This window comes from Xyrauchen texanus, chromosome 9, assembly GCF_025860055.1.
Source record: "Xyrauchen texanus isolate HMW12.3.18 chromosome 9, RBS_HiC_50CHRs, whole genome shotgun sequence".
NCBI classification, from domain to species: domain Eukaryota; kingdom Metazoa; phylum Chordata; class Actinopteri; order Cypriniformes; family Catostomidae; genus Xyrauchen; species Xyrauchen texanus.
Window position 1 is genome coordinate 3,158,927 of NC_068284.1, and position 25,378 is coordinate 3,184,304.

The following is a 25,378-nucleotide window of genomic DNA, read 5'->3' on the forward strand; positions in this document are numbered from 1 at the left end:
GAGTCTGTAAAGATGATAAATGCACAACAACTGAATTTTCGATGTGTTACAGGGCTAAGAGTAAAACACGGGCTTCAGCTTTAAAAAACTGAGCTTTGTCCTGTGATGCGTATGCCATAATGCTGGTGTCCAATCACTACTGCCGCAGATACACAGTTGACTGTTTTAGATCCATCTGTGTATACTGGTGAATGAAGAGGGAAACAACTTCTTATTTCTAGATACTGCTGTTGGTATACATTTGGATGAGTCACTGCTTTGAGACAGCTCTGATACTGATAATGATAGGTTTTCTTAATGTGGTCGCACACCAGACGAGAAGCGCCACATCTCGGCTAGGACACGGCACAGGTATCAAACATGGGGCACGTTGATGCAGTTTAGTTTGCAGACAGTACACACAACAGTTACCAAGGTTTTTCCATTATTCAAGAATGAGGATTGCTAAAGTAAATAATCTATGCTCTTTGATAATCATTTGGGTTGAATTTAATGGAAAATATGCGATTTGCGCTCCGTGGCATGGCAGAAATTTGAATGGCCTCCGGAGACATAGCTGGGCACCGAGAAGGGGCGGCGTTGTGCGTACCATCATTAAGACAATTGTTTTGAATTTGAGAATGTGCCATGTCATAGACGTGTCTGGTGTGCGATCTGCTTTAGAGTCCAGGGGGTATAATGCTGATATATGTTTGATTTAAAGTGTTAATATCCAGGGCTTCAAAATTGGGTTTAATGGGAATCCCAAAAGGTCTGATGCTCCTAGGTCTGGTCTCATACAAATGAAGGTTTTGAGGCTGAAAGACCACAGAATAAGCTGCTTTATGTTGATTTGCTTTGAGTTTGAGTGCATATTTGAGAGATAGTTTCAAGCGCCTATATATGTGTAATCCTTATTTTGTGTCACTGTTTCACATAAAAAATACTGTATATAAATAAATGTTGAAATGCAAATCCATAAGAGCTGCTAAATATAATGAGTTATAATGTTTGAAATAGATGAAATGAAAATAGTGTGGTTAAATATACAGTATTTTAGCGCAGTTATTTATTAATTTGATAATACAACTACATCATCACAGTATTTTTTTAAAGCATGGTCAGAGTAAGATTTTTGAGTTATAACAGCTTATAAATATATCTGTGACATTTATCCAAAGAAAATTAATTTGCAATCGTTGTATGGTGGAATTTATTGAATCTCAACTGGTATGAAATATCATCAATGAGTGAAACGTGTTAATGAGACGGTCAGACTGCTGCAGGTTATACATGTTTGATTTATTATTCAGGATTTTAGCTACATTTGGAAAGGAAATATTCTATTTAGAGGCAAATCTCAGCAAATTCTAAAATTGATTAAACTAATTTCACGCTTCTTTCATTTTTGATTTTCTATTTAATATTTGATTTTGGCTAAAATAAAGGGCAATAAATCTGTTTAAATGTAATAAAATAAAAATCTCAAATGACAGAATAATTATTAAAAAGTTACTGTAACTGAGCAAAATAATCATGATTATTATTTTAACTAATAGCGTGCTGCTCTAAAGATTTTACATCCGTTTAGACATTTGAAAAATTCATAAAAACGTCCCTGTCTCTTCTCATAACGGTGTACACTTCTAGACACACAGAAGGGTGTAATGCTAAACATATCTTTATGTATTTCAATATCTCTATGTATTAATTATTTTTAACAACCCTATTAAATTGTAATCGGTTCAAATTATACATTATATACGCCAAAAATTGCATTGTGGAAGTAAAAGCACAGAATTGTAAAACTAACCCAGAAACATTCTGACATGAACCTCCAGCAGTCTGATACACAACACAATTAATATACAAGGAGAACATGTGTACGAGACTTAGGTAAAGTTGGTTTTATATTCGCATATTCGCACATTCGCGGACTTCCGCGTTCAATAACTCGTGAACTAAACGTTGTTGCTACACACAACACCTATCACATATAACTACAGATAAAACACCAGAAGCTACAACATAAATTTCCTCAAAACGATCTTTCCTTCGCACTGGACAAAATACATTGATCTCTATGCGCAGGCTGCTAAGAAGGGACCATCTGCAAAGTGCAAACCCGAAGGAAAGCTCGTTTTGAGGAGATTAAAATATTAAAACAATGTTATTTGTGTAGTAACAATATTCAGCTCATGAGATATTGAACGTGGAACTCCGCAAATATGCGAAGCGAATATAAAAAGCAACTTGCAGACTTGATCATGTAGGACCTTCAGGACCACATAGCCTACGTGGACAGCACCATGAACATAGTCAAGTTTAAAAAAAACCCAACCAGGGTAAAAATAGTTTCAGGTTTGATATTTGCTGCGTATTCACCTAGACTGCTTTAGTGTACTTTTGTGTAGGCTATTGTACATACAGTACGTAAAAATGTTTTATGTAAAAGTTACAGTAATTCACCAAAGGGATTTTTTCATGTTCCAAAGGTTGTAGTATGTTCCTACTGACCAGACTGACTTACTACAGGTGACATTTTGACAATAACTCCCTTACTGTACATACTGCAGGGTTGGGGTCAGAATCCCTGTCTCTTCAATTTAATTATATATATATCCTTTTTATATATATCCTTTTGAATGATTACTTTATTCTTATTAAAAATTCAACAATCAAGTATGTATCCTAATCATTTCTGTATTCATTTTCTTTTAGGTGCATTCCAGTGTGTGCCCTTGGGTTGTGTTCACATGCAAGGGGCCTTTTGATGATAATTGTCTTGGGATTCAGAGAGCGTGAGAGAGACTCTGTACTCATGTATTGCATATATATTATATATATATTGTAAGTAAATCAAAACCAAATAATTTACAAGCTTTTAACTTCATGAGGTGCAATGGCAAGGTATCTAACACCGGAGACGTCCTTGGTGAATCTGCCTCTGGCTGGACATTTCTTTACAGTCCTTTTTAAAGTCCATCAACTTTTTGACATGTTCAGAAATCCCCTCCTGGAAACTCCCTCTGCATACATTCAGTCTTTTACAGCCAATTGGTCAAACACAAAATCTTGAACTGTCATTATTTCTGGAAGACCCCTTAGGACTTTTGCATATAAAACTCTTTGTCCTCTTTTTCTGGACCTTTCCATCATCGCTGTATCTCGTCTGCAACACATAGACGGTAATGATGGCATTTTTCTCCTTTCTTTTGCAAAGCTCTTTCTAATACATTTTCAAATCCTCTCTACTCTGCCACCATCATCTGCTTAATAAATGCTTACAACATTCAGTGTGGTATGTTTTTCTTTATAAACCATTTTCATAATAAGAATATTTATAAAACAATTTACTGTATTTTCCTTAATAAACCAGCTTCAAAATAAAACTCTTTATAAAACAAGTTGAGGTGTTTTTCTTAATAAACTATTTTCTCAATATATGGTTACAATGATTATTAATACAAGTGTTTTACAGTAAACACATTCTTAATAAATTGTTTAACAACTACTTATGGTACCTTTCATTATAAAACCACTTTTTATTAGTTACAATTGTGGTTTACTATGACCCAGAAATACTTCATATACCAGAAGCCATGATTAGAATAGAATAATTGCATATTTCACAACAATATCCACATATCTGCATCTACAGGTGAAACTCGAAAAATTAGAATATCGTGCAAAAGTTCATTAATTTCAGTAATTCAACTTAAAAGGTGAAACTAATATATTATATAGACTCATTACAAGCAAAGTAAGATATTTCAAGCCTTTATTTGATATAATTTTGATGATTATGGCTTACAGCTTATGAAAACCCCAAATTCAGAATCTCAGAAAATTTGAATATTGTGAAAAGGTTCAGTATTGTAGGCTCAAAGTGTCACACTCTAATCAGCTAATTAATCCAAAACACCTGCAAAGGGTTCCTGAGCCTTTAAATGGTCTCTCAGTCTGGTTCAGTTGAATTCACAATCATGGGGAAGACTGCTGACCTGACAGTTGTGAAGAAAACCATCATTGACACCCTCCACAAGGAGGGAAAGCCTCAAAAGGTAATTGCAAAAGAAGTTGGATGTTCTCAAAGTGCTGTATCAAAGCACATTAATAGAAAGTTAAGTGGAAGGGAAAAGTGTGGAAGAAAAAGGTGCACAAGCAGCAGGGATGACCGTAGCCTGGAGAGGATTGTCAGGAAAAGGCCATTCAAATGTGTGGGAGAGCTTCACAAGGAGTGGACTGAGGCTGGAGTTACTGCATCAAGAGCCACCACACACAGACGGGTCCTGGACATGGGCTTCAAATGTCGTATTCCTCTTGTCAAGCCGCTCCTGAACAACAAACAACGTCAGAAGCGTCTTACCTGGGCTAAAGAAAAAAAGAACTGGTCTGTTGCTCAGTGGTCCAAAGTCCTCTTTTCTGATGAGAGCAAATTTTGCATCTCATTTGGAAACCAAGGTCCCAGAGTCTGGAGGAAGAATGGAGAGGCACACAATCCAAGATGCTTGAAGTCCAGTGTGAAGTTTCCACAGTCTGTGTTGGTTTGGGGAGCCATGTCATCGGCTGGTGTTGGTCCACTGTGCTTTATTAAGTCCAGAGTCAACGCAGCCGTCTACCGGGACATTTTAGAGCACTTCATGCTTCCTTCAGCTTGACTTCATTTTCCAGCAGCCCACACTGCCAAAAGTACCAAAACCTGGTTCAGTGACCATGGTATTACTGTGCTTGATTGGCCAGCAAACTCGCCTGACCTGAACCCCATAGAGAATCTATGGGGCATTGCCAAGAGAAAGATGAGAGACATGAGACCAAACAATGCAGAAGAGCTGAAGGCCGCTATTGAAGCATCTTGGTCTTCCATAACACCTCAGCAGTGCCACAGGCTGATAGCATCCATGCCACGCCGCATTGAGGCAGCAATTAATGCAAAAGGGGCCCAAACCAAGTACTGAGTACACATGCATGATTATACTTTTCAGAGGGCCGATATTTCTGTATTTAAAATCCTTTTTTTTTTTATTGATTTCATGTAATATTCTAATTTTCTGAGATTCTGAATTTGGGGTTTTCATAAGCTGTAAGCCATAATCATAAAAATTATATCAAATAAAGGCTTGAAATGTCTTACTTTGCTTGTAATGAGTCTATATAATATATTAGTTTCACCTTTTAAGTTGAATTACTGAAATTAATGAACTTTTGCACGATATTCTAATTTTTCGACTTTCACCTGTATATATCTGTCTTAGTTGACTTGTATAAGTTTGAGGGTCAATTTATACATAATTTCACCTTATTTTCATTAAGTGAACATCTCATGTGTATTTCTTTAGGGAGTGGAGTAAAGGGGCATATTATCTTTCCTGCTTTCCTGGAGTGAAATGTTTTATCAGCCTGTTAAGGTGGACTGCTCTTCTGATAATTAGCTCAGGCCTTTTTCAGCTTCGAAGAGAACTGTTGTTTGTCAGTGTTCCGTGTGTGTGTGTGCGTTTGATATTCTTTGCAGGTTCTGAACTTTGTGATATAGCCTAAAACATTCTCGGACCCTGGAAGAAGGTCACCACGGACTTAAATCTCGGAAATGGACGACAAATATTCTGATTAATGGCGATATACCCACTTATCTATCAAAAATGTATTATTGTTTAGATTTTATGTTGTCTTAGCCAATCAGAAGTAAACGATTATGTATGTAATGCATGTCCTTGTAAAAGGTATACTTGTGTGAGATTTGTTTGTAAGGTAGAGTTGGCTTGCGACCTCCTCGTGACTTTGACACTGGCTTTACCAATTTAACTGCAAACTATTCTTCAGTAAAATTGTACTTATTTGATTGAATGTCACGACTCCTGGTCTTCTTTCATCATATTATTATCTGGTCCTGGGTCTTACAACTGTACCCCCCCAAACAGTACAATTTTCAAATAATTTTTTCCTGTTCCAGTGGCTGTAGTGCTTTCCTAGTGATCAGACTGACTTACTACAGGTGAAATTTTGACAATAACTCCCTTACTGTACGTACAATAAACTAATAAGTTCAAGAAAACATTACTGTAATTCCCCTAAAGTATTTTTTCCTGTTCCAAAGGCTGTAGTGCTTTCCTAGTGATCAGACTGACTTACTACAGGTGAAATTTTGACAATAACTCCCTTACTGTACGTACAATAAACTAATAAGTTCAAGAAAACATTACTGTAATTCCCCTAAATATTTTTTCCTGTTCCAAAGGCTGTAGTGCTTTCCTAGTGATCAGACTGACTTACTACAGGTGAAATTTTGACAATAACTCCTTTACTGTACGTACAATAAACTAATAAGTTCAAGAAAACATTACTGTAATTCCCCTAAAGTATTTTTTCCTGTTCCAAAGGCTGTAGTGCTTTCCTAGTGATCAGACTGACTTACTACAGGTGACATTTTGACAATAACTCCCTTACTGTACGTACAATAAACTAATAAGTTCAAGAAAAAATTACTGTAATTCCCCTAAAGTATTTTTTCCTGTTCCAAAGGCTGTAGTGCTTTCCTAGTGACCAGACTGACTTACTACAGGTGAAATTTTGACAATAACTCCCTTACTGTACGTACAATAAACTAATAAGTTCAAGAAAACATTACTGTAATTCCCCTAAAGTATTTTTTCCTGTTCCAAAGGCTGTAGTGCTTTCCTAGTGATCAGACTGACTTACTACAGGTGAAATTTTCACAATAACTCCCTTACTGTACGTACAATAAACTAATAAGTTCAAGAAAACATTACTGTAATTCCCCTAAAGTATTTTTTCCTGTTCCAAAGGCTGTAGTGCTTTCCTAGTGATCAGACTGACTTACTACAGGTGAAATTTTGACAATAACTCCCTTACTGTACGTACAATAAACTAATAAGTTCAAGAAAACATTACTGTAATTCCCCTAAAGTATTTTTTCCTGTTCCAATGGCTGTAGTGCTTTCCTAGTGATCAGACTGACTTACTACAGGTGAAATTTTCACAATAACTCCCTTACTGTACAATTATCACATATATTATGTAATAAACATTATACATGTGTTTAGTACATATGTATAATATACTGTAATTCCCCATAAAGTATTTTTATACCTGTATTCAAATGGCTGTAGTGCTTTCCTAGTGACCAGACTGACTTACTACAGGTGAAATTTTGACAATAACTCCTTTACTGTACGTACAATAAACTAATAAGTTCAAGAAAACATTACTGTAATTCCCATAAAGTATTTTTTCCTGTTCCAAAGGCTGTAGTGCTTTCCTAGTGACCAGACTGACTTACTACAGGTGAAACTTTGACAATAACTCCCTTACTGTACGTACAATAAACTAATAAGTTCAAGAAAACATTACTGTAATTCCACTAAAGTATTTTTTCATGTTCCAGTGGCTGTAGTGCTTTCCTAGTGATCAGACTGACTTACTACAGGTGAAATTTTCACAATAACTCCCTTACTGTACAATTATCACATATATTTATGTAATAAACATTATTACATGTGTTTAGTACATATGTTTATGTAATAAACTGTAATTCCCCTATAGTGTTTTTTTATATTTATATTCAAATGGTTGTAGTGCTTTCCTAGTGACCAGACTGACTTACTACAGGTGAAATTTTCACAATAACTCCCTTACTGTACGTACAATAAACTAATAAGTTAAAAAAAAATTAATGTAATTCCCATAAAGTATTTTTTCCTGTTCCAATGGCTGTAGTGCTTTCCTAGTGATCAGACTGACTTACTACAGGTGAAATTTTCACAATAACTCCCTTACTGTACAGTTATCAATAAACTAATAAGTTCAAGAAAAAATTACTGTAATTCCCCTAAAGTATTTTTTCCTATTCCAAAGGCTGTAGTGCTTTCCTAGTGACCAGACTGACTTACTACAGGTGAAACTTTGACAATAACTCCTTTACTGTACGTACAATAAACTAATAAGTTCAAAAAAACATTCATGTAATTCCCATAAAGTATTTTTTCCTGTTCCAAAGGCTGTAGTGCTTTCCTAGTGATCAGACTGACTTACTACAGGTGAAATTTTGACAATAACTCCCTTACTGTACGTACAATAAACTAATAAGTTCAAAAAAACATTAATGTAATTCCACTAAAGTATTTTTTCCTGTTCCAGTGGCTGTAGTGCTTTCCTAGTGATCAGACTGACTTACTACAGGTGAAATTTTCACAATAACTCCCTTACTGTACAATTATCACATATATTTATGTAATAAACATTATTACATGTGTTTATTACATATGTTTATGTAATAAACTGTAATTCCCCTATAGTGTTTTTTTATATTTATATTCAAATGGTTGTAGTGCTTTACTAGTGATCAGACTGACTTACTACATGTTGAATACTGCCAATACCTACCTTACTGTAAGTATATTACAATCATATTATTCTGAAGAAATTATTCTATTTTCACCTTTTTTCATGTTCCAGAGGTTATAGCATGTCCCTAGTGATCACTCTACTCAATTAACTTTGATCAATGTATTAGGTAAAAGTATGTATTATAACTGCTGTTCCTTGTACAACACATTTCTTTCATTGATTAAAGAAATTCAGATACTTTACATTTATCATATTTTCAACGTTAGAAATAAGCAACACCCTTATTGTAATGATTCAAGTTAAGTTTTTGTTATGAAGTCCTGAAGAAGTGGATTCTGGAATACAGGATAATGTATGGAATTCAGAACCATGGACAGCGCCGTTTCCAGCGTGCGACAGCGTTCAGTTCCAGCGTCCAGTGACTGAATTGTGATTATAGAAATGCTTTTTGAACATAAGATGAGTGTGTGTGCGTGTCCTTTCCGGTGTTGTGCCAAATTTCAACCCCCGCCAAATTATTACCCTCTATTGGTACGTTTAGGATTAGTTATGGGGAGTGGTTAGTGTTAGGATTAGGCAATCAGGTACTGACTTCAATGAGGGGGGGTAATAATTTGGCAAGGGGTCGAAATTCGGCACAACACCGGAAAGGACACGCGCACACACTCATCTTATGTTCAAAAAGCATTTCTATAATCACAATTCAGTCACTGCAAAGATTTAAAAAAAAAAAAAAACATCTTACCTTAAGTTAGAATAGAGTATTATGCCTTGGCTTGACTTCGATGTGAACCCAAAGTGTGTGAGTGATACACTCTGGTTTAGCTATCGCTTGCTTGCTAGACATTTTTATTATGACTTCTCAGTTTCTTCTGTTTGGGCGCACATGGTTAATTTGCATACGTGCACAGGACTGGTTGGCTCCGCTTGGCAAAAAATAGAACATTTGTGAATAAATGTTTTGAATTCTGAATACTGGACATGTTGAGCTTAAAAAAATTTAGTGACAATAACATTTTACTTAGAAATATTTATATTTTGCTTTTGATGCTTTCAGAGGGTCTCACCCAGCTAACACAAATACGTGACTTACATAACTGCAACATTTATAATAATATGGGAGGACATATTATAAGTGGTCTAATTTAAGTTGTCCTCATTGGCCCAAAACTATTTTAGGGACTTTTTCAACGACATATGAACGATACAGACTCAAAAATTCGTGCATTTACTATAAAACAAAGCACAAACAGAAAAAACAGTATGCAAACAGGTTATACATTTAAATGAACAAGGTTTGCCCCAAAAGCTTGACGTCTTCATTTTGGTGGCCCTAATAACAAAGCAAGAATAAGAAAAGAAAAATGCAAGAATAAGAACAGTTCAGTGTTTTCCAATTGAACATTTAAATACACAAAGCAATTAGCACTGAAAGATAGAATCTGTATAAGCAGACAGTTTTGTTTAAAAATCACTCATATATTTTTCTAAACACTGTCACAAAGTTATGTTGTGGCAAGTGCATTATTTCCCTTTAAAAAATGTTTATAACTTCATGACATGTATCACTATAATCTAGAAAACCTTAGTTTGAAATCATTACTTTTTACATTTAATAATACATATTATTTTGTTTTTCTTCTTCTGAAGTTGTGATTACGATAAAAAAAATTTAAACTAGGAAACTAGGCCTATTTATGATTATTGCTGAAGGCAGCATTAAACCCCCAAAATGTCAGGTGGTGGTGCAACTGTCTGAACAAATGAACAGACTAAGAAAACAATTTAACATGGTGTCTTAATAATAAAAAATTTTAAACAGTGCCATCAATTTAGGTTTGAAGCCTTTCATGTTATTGTTTTTTTTTTTTTTATAAATATCAGTAGTTTTAAATCTATTGAGGTAATTGAGAAACTTTTGTCCAGCAATTTGTATATTCTCAAATATTATTATGAATTTACAAGGTAATAACAGTAAACATGATAATGCATCATCCAGAGGAGCCTAACTGATCTCTTTGGCAGAGTGAAAAAGTTTGTAGAGCTCTCTCAAATACTGATAAAAAAATGCTAATTTCAAGTATGGGTAGGTTGGTGGTACACTTTCCATGTCAGGTGGTACAACATAATATTTTTGTTGTACCACCTGACATAAAAACAGAAATTAGTTTAAACACTTTAAAATATCATTTAACATCTGAAAATTGTTTAAACACATTGTCTTCAAGAGTGTTGATGTCATTAGAAGTCTTACCAAGTGAGGCTGGATCCGAACTGGAGCTGCTGTAATCTCTAGTAAAATATGCTGAGCATCCTGAGATACAAACAACGAGACAACAGGAGAAAGATTAGCATTGCTGCTGGTCATATTATTTCAGGCAAAAGATGGTCATGTGCACTTTTTACTATTTCATCACATAGTACAAAATTATGATATGTGTTAATTGAATGCTTAGCTAAAGAGATGTGTCTTTAATCTAGATTTAAATTAGGATAGTGTTTCTGGGCCCCCAAACATTATCAGGGAGGTTATTCTAGAGTTATTGTCCTGGAATATCACGATGAATCTCTCTAAGTTGTAAGAAAACTCTCGGAGTCTTGAGTTCCAGATCCCAAAGTTGTAGTTTATTGAACACCAACAAACATGAGACCGCTCAGCTGTCCGCTCTGACATTATCCTCCTAAGTTCTCAGTTATATACCTTTTTGTTATCTTGTTACCCACTATCTCTGACCAATGGGATTATTGCCCTTGTCTCTTTCCCTCGCCACCAATATGTTTTATCTCCTTCATTAATTAAATATTGGTGGAAAATCCCCTGCCTATCTATTAAAAAGAAAACATACATCAGCTGGTAACTTCACATATCTTGGACATATGTCATAGTTCATGGGAACCCTTACAGTAAGGCGGCCTTGTTTATTTCGCGGCCTTGTCTGTTCCTTCACATTATCATGAAAGAAAATGCAAGCTCCACAGATTTTTAGCTCATCAAGAAAAACATCATGGCAGCAAGAAAAACATCATGGCAGAAAAACACCAGCTGCAAGATATCATACAAGACACCATTCATATTTTGTTTTTGTTTGCTCATACACCTGTTTTTCAAGGTTATATACCATTCTTTGTGTTCTCTGCAGCATCAACACTTTTAGTGACCTCAAATGCTCTCTCCTGGGTCACACAAAGGCCTGGAAACTCATATATGTATTTTGATATAGAAAAACATACTAGAATATTGAAAATATACTATATATTTCCCTTACATTCTATAGGAAATCATCTGATTTTAATGAGAAATCATGGCCCAACGAGTCGTCATTTTAATTTAGTGCATTTTTATGTCTATGCACAAAAAAGGGGCTGACATTTAAGTGTTTTTTAAGGTTAGCACTGTTATGGGGTTAACAGCTGTCAGATCCAGGACCAGATATGATGAAAGAAGACCAGGAGTCGTGAAATTCAATCAAATAAGTAAAATTTTACTGAAGAATATTTTGCAGTTAAATTGGTAAAGCCAGCGTCAAAGTCACGAGGAGGTCGCAAGCCAACTCTACCTTACAAACAAATCTCAAACAAGTATACCTTTTACAAGGACATGCATTACATACATAATCGTTTACTTCTGATTGGCTAAGACAACATAAAATCTAAACAATAATACATGTATACTTTATTCTTTAGAGACATACACATGAAAGAAGTAAAATTTTGTGAACTAGATCATGTAAATCACATAGAGGTTGACCCCTGTAACCTTTACTTGGTCAACAAAAATCAGACACCATAATGCACTTAAAAATATAATGGTAGAAATGCTGACAACAAAATATGATTAAAACTATATATGAATCACTCTTTGAATATAGTAATGATTATATTGTTGAATATAGTAATGATTATATAACTTGATTCGCACTTGTTATAGGAATAATGTAAAAACTCAAAACGATATATAGATATAGTGAAGAGACAAGGGATTCTGACCCCAACCCTTCAGCACAAAATATAATTAATAATATGAAACTAAGATTAACTCAGTAAACTACATGCATGCATGAACTAAATAATTTTGATCACACATAGTATTTACATTACAACAGTACATCATCAGACATGCTAATTTACATGGATTCAAAACACACCATAATTTTTTTTTTGTGAGACATCTCTTACATTTAAGCAAGCTAACATATACCCTTCTTCTTAACTCTTACAACAGTTATCTCGTACCACAGATAACATCTGCTCTTATCCTTCTAATCATTACCTTGTCACCCTAGGTAATTAAGTTTAAATGTCATCTTCACTGCCACTTTGACTGGAATCATATGTGTCACATACATGCAAATCATGATGATGTTGAAACGTAGATGACACAGCATTTCTAATCAATTGCATTACACATGGCCACAAACACAAGATCAACAAGAACGAGCAAACTATACAAATTACCATCATCATCGCATTTGTCACATTACTAAAAATACCTTTAAACCATCCCCATCCAAAAGAGAATGAATTAGTTTCCCGATCTGTCAGAGTCTTTGACATGAAGGTCAAATTATGTATCCCTTCTTCAATGACATGGCCTTTTGCATCATTATCTGGAATGTATGTGCAGCACGTTTCTCCCACTATCACACAAACTCCACCTTGTGATGCCGTAAGTTGGTCTAAAACTAAACGATTCTGCAGAACCATGAGTCTTAGTCCTCTCAGCTCCTCCTTGATGCCTTCCATCATAATATTTGTCGTGTCAATGAAAGAAATCAGTTCATACCTGGTTACCTGTACCTCTTCCATTACTGATGCAACACCTATTCCAGTCACAAAACAAGCCAGCAATTTCTCAGCTATGTTCCAGATGTGATGATTTCTTGGCACTGGGCTGTCTTGCACAATGTTAAGCAGTCCCCTTTTCTTTGGTTTCATAACGTCATGTGGTTGGTGCTGTATGACCATTGCTCCTCCATGCAGTTGAACTAGAGGACATGTTCCTGTCCAGTTTATAGGCAGAGACACATAGATTACATACCCACACTGCCAGTATACATTTTCTAGTACTCCTGTGCCCTCTTCATCTGGTACATGCACAGTTGCACAAGCAGCCTTACATGCATCACGTATGGCTTTGTGTGATTTCAAGTATTCGAAAGCCATTACAGCTTGTGTCGAACTCCCAACGGCAATAGTAGGGTCAAATAAGCATCTATAACAACGTCGTTGTGTGATAGGATTACTGTCGTTCTCTTTGTAGATTACGCTGCATTTACTCTTTGGTGTTTCCCTAAAGCATAAGTTCCTGAAACTCTGCTGTAACATGTGAGATTAGTTGGTATGTTCCGAACAATTGCTGCCTTGCCAAACACTCTTTTGTCACCTTCATTGTTGTCCATTCCTTGTTGTTTAAAAAGAGGATAGTATTCTCATTATATAAAGCTGCTGCCACAGCCAATGTAGCCATGAAGGTTGATGTGTTGTGATCTTGGTGTGGCCACAGGTCCGCTCCAGCGGTACTGTGCGCGAACTGTGTGCACACGTAGCAGTTCGGAAACCCACTTTTCTTTGCTGTATGGTTGGTTAGTCTCCACCACAGGTTCAGTAGCATATGGATGAGGAGGGCTGATGGTCCATCCAGGACTCAGATAAGCTTGCTAAAAAATCGTCTGCTGTTTCTCGTGCTCGTCTCGGTCACAAAGTATGGTTAACTGAAGCAGTACCATTCATCATCATCATCCTCACAGAATCAGGATCAATGCCTTTTTTGGAGTGAGCAGTAAAACAATCAATAATGACAGAACAACCAGTACGCATGTCGTAGCTCTCAGACCGCAGTGTCCAAGAAGTCTCATAGGATGCCATGGTCGTCGGTGTAGCTCCATATTGCTCCCAGTGGCCTTAATTGATCTGGGTCATTCAAGTCCAGCCCGTGTCACTGCGTGTTCAGCTCACAATACACTGGCTGTGTGTGCCTGTCTTTCCCAGAAATAACGACTTTAATTCCCCCCCAAAGAAAGTATGAATAACAATGGAAAGTTACCACAGGCCTCGATGTGAACTTTGTTTTATCTTATCACAAGTAGCGATAGGGTAAAAATGTTGTCCATCTCCAAACTTTCCCATAAGAAAGTTATGGGAACTTTCTTATGGGAAATGTTGTCCATCTCCGTTGTTATTCATACTGTAATCATCTGCTGGTCAGATGGAGTCAGAAACAATGACTCTGTGAGACAGAGAGAGGGACAGACGTTTAGTGAGACAGTGAATAGGGATGTGAACGGCATAGTCAGACTTTGACACTATCTCTCACACTGTAGAATGGGGAGGCCTAAAAAAGGCACCACACCTGTAAGATCAGATCTATGGTCACAGGCTGGAGGGATTGATTCTATGATAAAGACGCTGCAGAAAGCTGATATTTTGAATAGAAACACAGAATATTCCTCAGAGATATGGTCCCAACTGGCCATAGATTTAATTAATGAAGACACACAGAAAAATCGCCATTGGTTATGGGTCGTCTGGAATCATAACCGCAGAGGCCTGAGAGAACAAGTACATCTGGCTGCAGAACATCACACCAATGGGACTGAAGAAATCCAACCCGCAGATCAAGGTAAAATAATTAAATCACAATACTAAAATAAATAAGAAGCTTTTACAGTGTGCTTATTTATTTCAATATTTTGTATTATTTGTTTAAGATAACAAAAGTATTAAAAGTTTTTATTCGCTTTGGTACTATTTTCACAAGATGTACATTTTCCAAACTCTTAGTGCTAATATCACAACAGATCATCAAAAGTGCATTTTTTTCAAACATTTCATCATGTTTTCAATTGTGATAGTACAATTCACAAAATCACAAAGTATCCTTTTCACAACACAAAATAAATGTTTCATCTACATGAATGTTTCATTCACAGTCACTGTCTTTCAGAAAGCTCTTACTATCAAACTTTTGATTTGCATCTCTTCTTGTTTAGTTTACTACATTTGTCTATTATTTAATCCAAATGATCTTAATGGTTAATCAATGAATCATTTGGTACACCTATGCATTTCTATAGATATTGATTCAATACACAGTTTCTATAGAACTTGTTTGCAATTTTTCGATATGGATAACCAAATGAATTATTTTTACATAAGTGATTTATAGATATTAACCACCACAATGTTCAAAGTGTGTGCACAAGCATGTGTGTGTGTGTGTGTGTGTAGATGAGAGAGAGAGAGAGAGAGAGAGAGAGAGAGAGAGAGAGATACAGATAAATTTGTCATTTGTGCAAACACTGTAAAGCAGAATAGAGTGTAAGGGAGAGGAAACACTCAATGAAAACATCAGATTGATCAGAGATGCATCAGTGGAAGGGAGACAGATGGAATAAAATGCATTTTACATTACAGTATGTATGCCATGTGATACTGTAAAAATGGTAGTTACATTATTGTAACTCAACCTTCATCTGTAAAGGTCCACTACTGTATAGATTTGGTCAAAGAGTGAAATCATTCACTGTATTACCATCAAACTCTGTTAGCACAGAACCTCATGGCTGTACTTCATCACACCTTTTGATAACACACTGGATAATATTACAAACATTATGGATTCAATTACTTCTAATGTGGCAACTGTAGCCTGTATTACTGTATTGTAATTAATTCAGCAACAATGGTGATTTGAAACATGTATCTTGCATTGTTTGCTGTTGAATGAAGTGATTGTTAAAAGTACTACATTGAAAGAAGATCATACTGTTTCGGGATTAAACCAAACGTCCTCATGACATATTACAATAATCTTGTGTTTGAAACAATGATTATGTGGACTGAAAAGTGTATAACTGTAAGGAAAGCATGAGATCAGGTTCTGAAAGAATGACTAGCTGTTACAAGTGTGATCAGTTTGGATATTTGTACTAAGAGTTTTGAAAATGTTCACCTTGTGAAAATAGTACCCAAGCTGAATAAAAAACTGTAATTAAATATAGAAATGAAAGATGACAAATAACAAGGTTCTGTTTGGTCCTAATAGGGATACACTGAATTTTTGTCCGAAAGAGAAAAAAGTCCAAAAATATAAACTGCAACTATGACGCCCCACTTATTTTAATATAGGGATATTTTCTGTTTAATTTTTGTGTTACTTTAAATAAAAGTGTGGTTATTTTATATTATTGCCTTTTTTTTTAATTGAGATTCAGTAAAATTATTGCTTTTAATTTAAAAGTATAATAATAATAATAATAATAATAATAATAATAATAATACTAATACAATTCTAAAAAATAATTGAAAATAAGAAATTAATAACTATATATACTGTATATATATATTTGTTTTTTTGGTTGTTTGTTTTTTAAGGACCAACATTTTTATTTCTGTGCATATATTTATTCATTCCTAATATTTTCTTTATTCATAATAAATAAAATATTTTTTCAGTCATTTTCCATTTATAAATGAAATGATTGGTAAAATTTGCACATAACAAAACATTTATTGTATTGGAAAAATGTATTAATTGATTAAAGTGATCTACCACAGATACAGAAGTGGCAGATGTGGAAACCCAGTTTGACACAGAGATTTTGAAAAGAGAGACAGACTTCGACTCACAACCTATTTACCAAGAGCCAGATACTGACTCGGAGGGTCTAAAGAGTACACCTGAGCCCACAAAGGTACAGGAAGGAGAGCCTGGAGTAAATGTTCAGAGACAATGTCCAGAGGTACCAAAACAATTTGTTATCTCTATGAAAAGAAAAATGTGGAATGGGATCAAGCCACGAATATGGTCCTCAAAATTAAGACCACCTTGGACAGACCATGTGTATGACAGCTTTAAAGAACAAAATCCATGTTGTACTCTCTCATTTAAATATCAACATGCCAAGACTCCTGAGCAGAAAAAAACTTCCATATTTACATATAAAGGCAGTCTGCACATTTTCAACTTGCCCAGCCAAATACACTTTCACAATGCAAAATAATCCTGCTGCACTGGGAAAATGTGATGTGAAAATGTTAGTCCAACAAACTGGAGATATACACCACAAACTTTCAGAGAAAAAGGCTAGGCCAGCAACCAAACTAAAAATAGGGAAAATAGCAAAGGCCCTAACGCATGGACCCAGTCAGTGTTTTTACAGCGCACTACAATCAACTCCAAACGAGCAGCTCCTGGCTGGGAACATGACGGAATCTCTCAATAAAAAAGTGTTGAAAGTTATAGGCTCAGAAACGAGGAAAAAGGAGTCCATTCACTCCAATGTCATGATGGAAATATACTTAATGCAGACATTGCTCAAGGAATGAGACACAAAATACTTCAAGGTACCAGGCTACGTACAGCTTTTCAGTATGAATCCGTTCATTGTTCATTCAGTACACCGAGCTTGGCATCAGCATTCTTGTGCATCATTTGCGAAGTAAGTCTCCTGTGTCCCTCTATCTTGATGCCACTGGAGGAGTTGTGTCAAAAATACCGGAACAGCCGATGCGTGTGCTGTACTATGCACTCGTTCTTCCAGGGAACGCTAGAGATGCTCCACCTCTTCCCATCTGTGAAATGCTCTCCAACAATCACTCAATACCACCAATCACATTCTGGCTCATGCAATTTACATTGCATTTGTCAAAATACACACAAATAAATGTTCACCAGGTCGAGACTGATTACAGCTGGGCTTTAATACAAAGTGTAATGCTTGCTTTCAACAAAGAGCACATCAGCTCTTACCTCGACAGAGCATACAAGTTCTGCATTGGGAAAACATCATGGGATGAAATGAAGTCATATACTGTCTTGCACATTTGCTCTGCACACATTTTGAAAGCTGTCAGACAGGCAATCTCTAGGCAAACAGATGACAAAGGACTGAGAGACTTTGCCACGTATGCTTTCAGCAAGACTCCAAAATGCCAACAACATGACTGAATCAAGAATTGTGTTCCGTGCATTTTGTGGCCTGCTCATAACCCCACAAAACACAAACCTTGTCAAAGAAAGTCTGTGTGTTTTGGAGAGTGTCATTTCAAGATCCAAAGAGGATACACTGGAAGAAACTTCCCAATCTGAAGACTGGGAAATGTGTGAAAGTGAAGAGAGAAGACATGCAATGACCATCATTGGCAGATCACCATTCACTGCTTTCTTCCAGCAGATCATGAAAGAGCTGAAGGAAGAAGAGAAGGTGATGAGACATGTTTGGCCAAAGAGGACAACCCATACTTTTGTCCGGGCATCCTCACTGTCCTCTTTGATACCTACCTTGCCATTTTTCCTCTTTGGAGTGGCTTGCTGTTGGGAGACCTGACTACCGGTAGGTATGAATCTTGTGAACAGGATTTGGTGACAACATTGACACTAACAAAAACAAGAGATACCAATTGTCACATAGAAAGGTGGTTTGGAATTGTCAAACATTCCATAATGCATAAAGAACAAAATGTCAAACCAGGAATCTTCATAAGAAAAATGCATCAGTCTCTGCAAACAAGACATACAGAGCACATCATTCTGCATAACCTTCCTCAAAAGCTGTTGCTCCAGCCTGAGCCACCTCTGAACCTTGATCAGTGTCAAGAAACTTGGATGAAGAAGAAGGAAGAACGTTTCCCAAACACGAAATCCAAATTCTTTTCTGTTCCTCAGAGAATGCCTGTTCCACCAAAAAAGAAAAGAAGGATCCACAAAGATAAGCCAAAAAGCCACAAACAGTCAAGTCCTGAGCCAATGCAGCTTCCTGCAGAGGCACTCCCTGTAGAGGAAGAGGTAATTAAGTTAGTACAACAAATGAAACTATTTATTGCATATATTCAGCTAACTTATTATTGACTATATGAAGTGTGTAACATTCACAGATTGACATGTTATGGACAAAACCGCACAATGAACTGGTTGTAGCCATTGTGAAATCTGACGATCAGAATCTGGAGTTCCTGTTACATCACGAGGAGTTCCTAACACTGAAGCCGCATGACTGGTTATTTGGAGAGGTACACATATCATAACAAAAATATCTAGTAAATACAAAATTGTACTATATATACATTTATAAACTATAAAAAATGTTGTACCTAAGAAAAAGTAAATGCCAGATACTAAATGTTTTTTTCTCAATGTACGTACTAATTTAAATAAATTGAATAATTGCAATGATTTATCTTTTTTTTTCCCAGACGATCGAGTGCTATTTAAGAGCTGTACTTAATGCAAAGGGTGCAAATATCTACCAGCTAAGCCATTACACCACATGTGCCATTTTAAATGGCCCAGAAGACCAGGTCATACGACAAGGTTTGAAAAAAGTGAGTGCAACTACCTATGATTCTGCATTTTTATATGTACATGTATTTTACAGTACACAAATACGTTTATTTACATTTCTGATATATAGGTCAACTTTGAGCAATATGATGGGGTCATCTCTGTTGTAAATATCAGACACATGCACTGGAGGTTTGTGGTAAGTAAAAATATATTATAAGTAAAAAATACAATTATTGTGTTGTATGACTATTACATATAAACATTGATACACCCATACATAAATGTTTGACCTTTTCACAGAAATTTAATTGAATGACTAATTCTTATTTTTTTTATATATATATTTAGTGTCTACATGCTACAACTAACACCATTTTCATACTTGACCCTCAACGTGGTAGTGATGAAATGAAACTTGCCACACAAGCATGCAACAAATTTGTGTATGTTATGTTGTTTAAAAAATCTGTAACCTTTTTCGATCTACAACACTAATATTGGAATATTAGCATATGGATGTTGCTGAAGACCACCACAACCCCACACACTGTATTTTTCCTACAACAGGGAATATTTCAGGAAGAGAGGAAACCAGAATGGAAGAAAAGACTGGGTGGACACTATGTGGAAGCCTGGGACAATACACCATTCATTCCAGGATGATGCTTTCAGCTGTGGTGTCTTTGTGATGCAGGTAAATGGAGGGAAAACTACTTTACATAAACACTGTTCTCACATTTTCCCATATGAGACTAGTAATGTTCTCCGCTCTCCTTCTAGATGGCCAAGCAGGTGGTGGAGCACTTTCCAAAAATTCCTGAGAGCATCAACATAATACCCAGCAAAGAGGAGATGTGCCACATCAGGAAAAATGTTGCCAAAACAATTTTGCAGGCATCAGGTATTGGCAAACTATTTTGAAAGAACAGTTTATTTCCAGAGACAGAGTGATGGAGTATAATTATCTACATTATCATAATTGCAGTGTCGAGAGATGAGTATTGCTCTGTATGTGGACAAAAAGACACTAAGGACCAAACAGAGGAACTCTGCACCTGGGTATTCTTTATGTCATTATTGCCTATTTGTTGAAAGTGAAAAGAAATTGAAGAGAAAATGAGTTTTCACAAATACATTTCATAATTACAACAGTTTCTGAATAAATCTAACAATGTCCTATTTTTCTTCCAGGTTCAATGTGAATTATGCCAGAGGTGGTTTCATGTCCAGTGCCTCGAAATTAATCTGCCACCAAAAGAGGAACCATGGATTTGTGGTTTGAGTTTGTAAGCTATTCAGTTAGAGGAGCTCATGCTAAAAGTGCATTTAAATTGTAAAAAATATGTATGTATTTGATGAAGCAGAAAAAATACATACGTATATATATTTTCTTGCTTATGTTTTATCAATTTTGCTTATGCTTTATCATTTAATCATTTGTATATTAAATATCATTTAACCAAATCTAATCACTCATATTGTAAGAAACATTACTATTAGGTTGATGTGTTTACCATTATTATCATTTGAAATGTATGCTTGCTGCTTTTCTTTTATTCATTTGTATGCCTCAAATGTAGCTGACTGATTTAGAAGTCTGTAAGTGTCCATAGACAGACCACAAATGCTTGAATGTCTCAGAATAAAGTGACAAATGAATGTTCTCTTAGCTAAACCTCTTGCAGAAGGGACATGTTGTGCAGTTCTGTATTGTGTATTGTATTAAGATGAACATAAAATAAACAACTTTCTGATTGACACTTTTAGGGTACCAGACAATGTGTGTATGCCTCACCCCACTTGTCCTGGCAAATTATCTCCGCCCCATAATTCCCTTTATAAAACAGACAATATAATTTTCCTTCAATGACTTAATATCAACAAAATATCTCAACATTGCTGATTCCAGATTCATTTCTAAGTTAGCAAGCACTGTTACTGCATTCAGATATCAGATACAGACATTAAAGAATACATGAAAAGAACATTTCAGTAATTACACTGGTAACTTCTATAACAAAGTAAAATCTCACAAGCCTAGAGAAGTCATTCAACTCATGTGATATTTAGAAAGAAAAATATTGATGAATACCTTGATAAGTCACTTATTACATTTACATTGAAGCAGCAGTTTATTCCAAAATCCACACCCAAAATAAACATCATGTTTGCTGTCATGTTTTCTGAGTACTTGTCAATAATCTGATGGATTCAGTACCACGGACAGTAATATTTCTGCAGGACTGTAAACATCAATCAATGTACATGAATTGTGTTATTGTTCCATGTTAAACACAGATGTCATACAACAGGAAAACATAAAATAGAGTTTAGCCATTCTTTTTATTCAACACCTGGAGAACACTGTTACACACTCTTTATCACAGATAAAAACAGAGGTGAATAAAACAGCAATACATGGGCTGTAGTATGTTCTGTAGAGTCCAGACAAGATGATCCAACTTGCTTTGTAGCAGTCGTCTCGATGCTTTTCAAAACCTTTTGAAATAAATCATATGTCATTATTAAAACCACCACACTTACACAGTTCTTTTTCATTTTTTTTTTTTCTCAAATAAATAAATAAATATAAACAGTTGTAAAATGAAGCAATTAACTATGTTCAGGAGATTAAACATGATTTTCCTTTCTACAGTCTGGATTGTTACCAAATTACAGTTCATGTACAGATTCATTCATTATTATTTCATAAACACCTTTTTAAACACCATCATTATAATGCAGATTTTGTTGCTAAAGGACATTCTATAGCATCAGAACACATAATGTGAGAGGCTACATCTGCAGTTGGCTAAAATGTAGTTATCTGTTTGCACACGATGAAAAACAATATGAACTTTTTAGACGGTCCCTATCTTGGTTACGACACACATTGAATATTCATCTCTAAAGTACATGCTTAAAAACATACTTGCCCATTTTGATCGATTGTAAAAAATGTTGTAGTTCACAACCTTTGTTGTCAATATCATGTAGCTGCTTCGAATCTGAAAAAAAAAAAAATAGCTTTATTGACTATTTAATTGAAAAGGTTCTTTAACGCGAATGTGCGAATATAAAACCAACTTTACCTAAGTGTGTACGAGTGTAACTAGATCTCCGCTAAATCATTCATTCAAGTTCTCAACATTTACTGAACGGAAAGTAAAAGCACAATGTGTAGAAGCGCTTTACACAGGCACAAAAATAACAGTATCATGTTGCTAGAACACACAGCACATCTGACCGTTTTGTGTCGTTTTATTCACCTTTAATCCTGAAGACAAACCTGAAACAACAGTCCGATGGATCACAGCGCAGCCTTATGACGTCACAACAAAACAGCGGTCCAGAGAATCAAAATAAAAGTCTTACTACGAGCCATGCAAAATAAAATAAAAATGTACACAATATTATAGTGGAATTTAAGAAAGAAAAAATATTAAATGTTGCCTAATATAGTATCTTGAATATTAATTAAACATTTTAAAAAATAATGTTTGTAATGTTATAATATTTAATAACACACTTAGATGATGTTTGTTTTATTATATATCACCAGCTTTATAACTACATCTCAGTTTTATAAGGCAATTCTGAGGAGAATATGAAAATATAGCTTTCACTAGTATAGTGGGGGCCAGTTAGTGTTGGTTTAATAATTTTGTTATTTATTTTTTGCTTCAGTACAAATACCAGGGCTGGCACCACAGCATCGATAATAAAATGAATGAACTGCCTCAGATTAAGAATGAAACGACACACTTAAACACTTTAGCTTTTCAAAGGCACTTATTCAACAGATAACAGATAATGCACATTATAGGTACAGAATACATTTTAAATTCCCCATTATGTGTTGACTTATTAATTACTCTGACAGCTGTAGATTTTGGAACAAGAATACAAATACTAGTTTTGTTTGATTATGCCGCTTTAAAAATGTGTTCATTTTTTAATGCATAAGAGCGCTGATAAATATGATGTCCACATATGTAGATTTTGGGATATTTTTCCCTCAAAAGTACAAAAAAACAAAACAAAGAAAGTAAAGGAAACATGTTGTTTTGAATAAGTTTCAACTTAAACACATCTGTGGGTCATTTGGCTTATTTTTAATACATTTCATTGCACTTTATTTTTTATGGGGGGTGGGATGATATGGGATCCCCTTCCCCCAATAATCAAAAGAAGCAAGTGCAACACCTACTCCCCATTGATCAATGGAAACATGCAAATGCTTCACACATTACTCAGCTTGCGGACGATTTAATGTAGTTTTGGTCAAATACAAGCTATATTTACGGTGTAAAAATGAACAAAATGCATCAAATGGTTGCTTGTATACAAAGTTTTTATTAAAGGGTCAAAATTAACTCTAACTAAATCAGACAAATTTGCTGGGAATAAAATACGCAAATCCAAAATGCCCTGTTTGAAAAGCTGTCAAAGCTTTAGATTTAGACCAATTGAATTTGTATCCTGAGAAATTGGGAAAGGAATTAATAATTCCTTTCCCAATTTGGAGGCAAGGCATAGATCTAGTAGGGTCAGAGAAAAATAATAAAATATAATCTGCGTAAAGCAAAAGCTTATGCATCACACCTCCCACCATCAGCCCTGGAAAATCATCCTCCTTTATTATCAATGCTGCTAAAGTTTCCTGGGCAAGACAGAACAATAATGAGGAAAGAGGGCAACCCTGCTGAGTGCCCCTATCCAGAGTTAAATAATTTGAAATCAATCCATTTGTCTGTACCGCTGCTACAGAGTATCTAAAAAGTAACTTAATCTTACTTCGCCTTGTTGTACCAAAACAAAGAGGCACCAAAACACTTTCCCGGACTTTCAGTTTCATCATACCACGTTGGTGGAATGACCTTCCCAACTCAATCCGTGAAGCTGACTCACTCTCTATCTTCAAAAAATGGCTAAAAACACATCTTTTAATAAAAATAAAACCACTGTCTCCTTAAGATGATTGGCTTATGTTTTCCTCTTTTGTAAGTCGCTTTGGATAAAAGCATCTGCCAAATGAATAAATGTAAATGTAAATGTAATCCAACCAATAAATGTACTCCTGAACCCATACATTTCCAAAATCTTAAAAAGATAATCCCAGTCTACCATATCAAATACCTTTTCGGTGTCAAGTGAGATGGCAGCAACCCGAGACTGATCATTCCCTATTGACCACATGCCATTGATGAAATGCCTAAACCCCACCTGATCTATATGTATATGAGATGTCATAACTTTATTTAATCCGTTTTTTGACACATTTTTTCATTTATGGATCAGGGAAATTGGACAGTAACTTTTACACTTGCTTGGATCTTTGTCCTTTTTAAGAATCAGAATGATCCGGGTTTGTGTCATGGTTGGGGGAATCTTTCCAAACTTTAATGATTCTGTATAAACTTCTAACAAAAGTTTAGCCAATTCTGTAGCATAAGATCTAAAAAAATTCAGTGGCAAAACCATCTGGCCCCGGAGCATTGCCGGGAAGTAAACCCATCTGGTTGCTAGGCAGCTGCCAGTGTGATACTTATCAATGTTCCTTGCTGTCCTGAGTGAAACAATCCAAATAGGAAGTTTCTACAAAGTTCTGGTGCAGAGATATGTCTTTTGCTCCTTGGTTTCTAGGGTAAGCCTATCTGGTTGCTAGGCAGTTGCCGGAGTGATACTAAGAAGGCTGCTTTCTGTCCTGAGTTATGCAAGCCAACAATGATCACCTCAGCTGTTTGGGGC

The 25,378-nt window shown here is 35.5% G+C and overlaps 1 protein-coding gene and 1 long non-coding RNA gene across 2 annotated transcripts in view; one reads left to right on the forward strand and one right to left on the reverse strand.

Annotated features, from left to right (window-relative positions):
- LOC127648801 (uncharacterized) overlaps window positions 1-25,378 on the forward strand; it is a 309,374-nt gene that overhangs the window by 230,240 nt on the left and 53,756 nt on the right. The window lies entirely within an intron of this gene.
- On the reverse strand, window positions 21,054-22,943 carry LOC127648826 (uncharacterized). Its single transcript, XR_007971238.1, has 3 exons — window positions 22,897-22,943; window positions 22,560-22,635; window positions 21,054-22,126 (listed from the first exon to the last, which is right to left on the reverse strand). It is a non-coding gene; the product is annotated as an uncharacterized LOC127648826 (long non-coding RNA).